The sequence below is a fragment of the Eleutherodactylus coqui genome, chromosome 8 (assembly GCF_035609145.1).
Source record: "Eleutherodactylus coqui strain aEleCoq1 chromosome 8, aEleCoq1.hap1, whole genome shotgun sequence".
Lineage (NCBI taxonomy): Eukaryota > Metazoa > Chordata > Amphibia > Anura > Eleutherodactylidae > Eleutherodactylus > Eleutherodactylus coqui.
Genome location: NC_089844.1, coordinates 112829501 through 112834603, shown reverse-complemented (window position 1 = coordinate 112834603; position 5103 = coordinate 112829501).

Here is a 5103-nt window from a genome sequence, read left to right as displayed (position 1 = left end):
CAACCAGCTACTTGCAAGACACCACTGACCTACTGAACAAACTGTCAACCATATGTCCACTCCCAGATGGCACAATCCTGGCGACCATGGATGTGGAGTCCTTATACTCCAACATACCACACGAAGATGGACTGACCACCTGCCAGGTGTACCTTGAGGCCAATGGGGTTGCCTCTAAATCCATGTTACAACTCACTAGATTCATCCTCACACACAACTATTTCTCCTTTAACAAAGATATTCCTGCAACTTACCGGGACTGCCATGGGCAGTAAAATGGCACCGCAATATTCATGGCAAAACTGGAGAGTGACTTTTTGGCCTCCTGCCCCAACAAACCATTGGCCTACTTTCGCTAATTGATGACATCATAGTCATCTTGACCAACACCGGACAAGAACTAATAAAAGTTCATGAGAGATTCAATGCATTCCACCCCACCATAAACCTGACATTAAGCTACTCGTATACAGAAATCAGCTTTTTGGACACTACCATAAAAATTTTGAACAACTCAATATAGACATCCCTATACTTTAAACCGATTGATCAGCCCACATACCTTAGATGGGACAGTTTCCATCCTAAACACATCAAAAAGTCCATAGTCTACAGCCAGGCCATCCGATACAACCAAATCTGCTCCAACCCAACAGACAGAGAGGAACATTTACACAATCTCAAAAAGACATTTTTAAATCAGGGCTCAATTGATGACCAAATCCCCAGAGGCACCAGGATACCCAGAAATCAACTACTTCCATACAAGGAGAAAGAAAAAAAATGGACGTATACCTCTAGTATACGTCCAATTCACACCTAGAGGTACTAAGGAAGACTGCAAAGAAACTCCATCATACCCTACACAAGGATGACTGTCTGAAAACCATATATCCGGACCCTCCCCTTCCAAATTTGAGGAACTGTATTATCAGGAGTGCATTGCCCTCTGACACACAAAAAGGAACGTATCCGAGTAAGGTAAGGTGCTGCAAGACCTGCCCACATATACTGACAGCGACAGGATACAAATCTCCAACACAAAGCAGGAGTATAAGATCTTGGAGACATTCACATAATAATAATAATAGGCTAATATACAAAATGAGGCAGCTCGGACTGGGCGAAAACGTGTGTAAGTGGGTAAAAAATTGGCTCAACGATAGAAAGCAGAGGGTGGTAATAAATGGTTCGTACTCTGATTGGACCACAGTCGCTAGCGGGGTGCCACAGGGTTCAATATTAGGCCCCACTCTGTTCAACATATTTATTAATGACCTGATAGAGGGGCTGCACAGCAAAATATCAATATTTGCAGATGACACAAAATTATACAATATAATTAATGCAACGGAAGACAATGTGCGGCTACAAACGGACCTGGATAAGCTGGGGGATTGGGCAGAAAAATGGCAAATGAAGTTCAATGTTGAAAAATGTAAGACTATGCACATGGGCAGGAGAAACGGATGTCACAAATACTCACTTAATGGGGTACCACTAGGGAAAAGTGATATGGAAAAGGATCTGGGGGTATTAGTGGATAATAGACTAAACTGGAGTAACCAATGCCAGTCAGCCGCTGCAAAGGCAAATAAAGTCTTGGGGTGCATCAAAAGAGGTATAGGGGCGAAGGACGAGAACATTATCCTTCCATTATATAAGGCACTTGTCAGACCTCACATGGAATACTGCGTACAATTCTGGACACCGGTGCTCAGGAAAGATGTCACAGTGCTGGAGGGGGTTCAAAGAAGGGCAACTAAACTAATACATGGAATGACGGGACTGGAATACCCAGAGAGGCTATCCAAATTGGGACTATTTACTCTAGAAAAAAGAAGGTTAAGAGGCGACCAAATAACCATGTATAAGTACATGAGGGGACAACACATGGATCTCTCCCGCGATCTGTTTACACCCAGGACCACGACGGTAACAAGAGGACATCCGCTACGATTAGAGGAAAGTAGGTTTCATCACCAACACAGAAAGGGGTTCTTTACTGTAAGAGCAGTTAGACTGTGGAACTCTCTACCGGAGGAAGTGGTGATGGCAAAATCCATAGAGGAGTTTAAAAAGGGACTTGATGTCTTTCTGGAGAAGGATATTACAGGATATAAATATTAGGTTAAGTGTCAATCCTGGTATATAGGCAGGTAGGAACTATTAGGGGTTGATCCAGGGAACAGTCTGATTGCCATTAGGGAGTCGGGAAGGAATTTTTCCCCAAAAAGGGCTAATTGACTTCTGGCCTTGGGGTTTTTTGCCTTCCTCTGGATCAACACAGTAGGATAGACAGGCTGGACTAGATGGACAATGTCTTCATTCGGCCTTACATACTATGTTACATGTTCCACGTCCGGTGTTGTGTACCTGATCCTGTGCAGTAAATGTCCTGTTGGGGGGCTTTATATCGGGGAAACAGGACAAAAACTAAGAGCCAGGATGAGATCTCATCGCCACTTAATTACAGAGGGAAAGACGGAATTACCTGTGGCAAAACATTTTTGTGGTCGGGGACACAGCATAGAGCAGATGAGAGTTATCACACTGAAGGGCAACTTCAAGTCACAGAAGAATTTGGGAGTACAAATTTATGGTCAGGTTTGACACCCTCAAGAATGGCTTGAACCTCAGCCCAGGATTCTTGCATAAGTGGAAAATATGAAAGGTCCGAAGGAGATCAAGAGGATGTCCTCCTCCGAATCATATTTTTTTTTTTTTGCTTTAAAACTTCATAAAAATTCAGAACTTGATTTGTAATAATGTTGCTATCCACTAGGTGGTGCTGCATCTCCTTCCATGTGCAGGTTGAAGGGGAGATAAGACACATCATAAAACTGTCCTGTGCTCAGTGGACTGATTTACGATGTACGTCTCCCCTCTGTTTTTTTTGTCTTAAGTTTTGAGTGCAAAACAGTCCCAAATTTCTGTGTGTGAACATTTATTTAGATTAATCGGAACGTGTTCTCCTCCTCTCCCCTCTGCATCTGTATGTTATACTTATGTGCCATCCAAACTAGTTTCATTCAATAGCCTGACAAAGGGGACGAGATATGCCCGAAAGCTTGCTTGCTGTAACATCATGCATTTTTGTTAGCCATTAAAAGGTATCATATCTACAAGATTACTTGGTTTCTCGCTCTGAGAACAATCGCACATTCCAACTTTTTAGCAACAGTTCTGGAACAGACATTTTTTGCTCCAGCCTGATGGTGCAAAGGCAGCTTCATAAAGACATGATACGGCGATTTTGCGTGTGGGAGAACTTGAGTGGCTATACAAAGATCTTCCGGGGTATGGGCACTCTTACTTTGTTAGAAACTAAATACAGGCAGACGATTCTTTTTCAGAATTATTTTGTTAGTAACAAGCAGTGATTTACTGTTAATTAGAATAGTGGTCCGAGACTAGACACAGAATTAATTAACAGGTGGCAATTAACACATGGCTATGTACTTCATGCCTATGGTAATTATGGAAACAGCCAATCATAAGTCCCATATGCTCTATTATGGACATGCGCTACTATGTGCGGCCACCTCTCCATTTAGTCTGGGATTGGATACAGCTGATTCACATGATTGAACAAGGGTTATCCCTTCTGTCCTGATAGATGGGGGTCCCAGTGGTGCGATGTCCTTAAATTAGACCTTTATGACACATCCTGTGTAAAAGTTCCATTGTATAATCTGAGAAAATCAATTTAAAGGGGTTATCCCATAAATCCCCACGATCCCTAAAACAGGGCTGCAGCATGTCTTGAAGTGTGAACAGTAGCGGTCACATATGTACACCACAGTTTCATTCATTTCAATGGGACCGCTGGAGATAGTGGGGCATCTGAGGCTGAGCGCTTAGCATATAAATGAGATCATTTACTTTTAGTTTTTACTGGTTATTAAATGTATATGTGTGCGCATATATGATTTATTGTATTTATTTTTTTAATAACCAGATATAGAATGCCAGGGACGTCTTGGATATCTTGCCATTCTTACTGTGCAGCATATGAAGTGTCAGCATTTACAGCACATATTAGATACTTAGATAGATACACATCTGAACCTGATAGCTGATGCTGTTCTAACTGCTGTTGCAGGAATTTATGGGCAAACACTCACGAGTTATGGATGAAATCTACTATCTGTATACAGATCTGCAGAATATGGTGATACTATATAAGGAGCAGAAGATAACCATTTTTGTATTGACCGGTACAGACACAGATGAACCCACCCTTACTAATATTCAGTCCCATGTGAAAGTGCCCTAATGGTGTGTTCACATGTGTAAGTTTTTTGTAACATTTCTTTTGTCAGGACTATTGCAGAACCGTAGCAAACGTGGCTTCTCTTTTTCCTTAATTGATTGCGCACCTTGTGAAATCTATTCTCTAGTAGAATTTAGAAGGCAAAAAAAGTTTTATTCTGGCTTGTCCAACTGTGGATATGTTTTTGTATTTTTGACACTTACTACCCATATTGTAGCTATAAAATGACAATAATATTTATAAACAGGGGCACTCATGGAATTTCTGAGCCTCCCAAAATTATGAGCCTTCCTTCTGCAGTCAAGATCATATCCATACATTTTCCCTGAAAACGGCTCTAAATTCATCAACTAGCAATTTTTAAAACCTAATATTCCCAACCATAAGGGGGCATAAGGATTTGAAGGCAATGTTTATAGTCTAGGAAGGCTTTGGGGGTTAGCACCAGATATTCCATTAATCCAGTGTAAATTAGATTTATGACCCAAGAGTGCCATGCAGATCCATTGTTCCTAAACTCCATCCTATCCAGTATATAACCTATACAAGCATGTACATTGAGCATCAGATGTGCATCTAGCTCATCACTGCTCCAGGTGAGGACCACATGCCATTAAAGCAAGGCACTGCTACCCCTACCATCCCTGCCTCATGGTCCAGCATGGTGAATTCTGTCCTTTTTATCATGCAACTTTTTTCTTCAATCTTGAGAATTCAACTCAAGTATTGTTTCCCCATTTATAGAATATGGCATTACAGTATATTACACAACAGTGCAAAGAATGGCTTTACTAAACGAACGTCGTCATTTATGACAATGGTCAGAG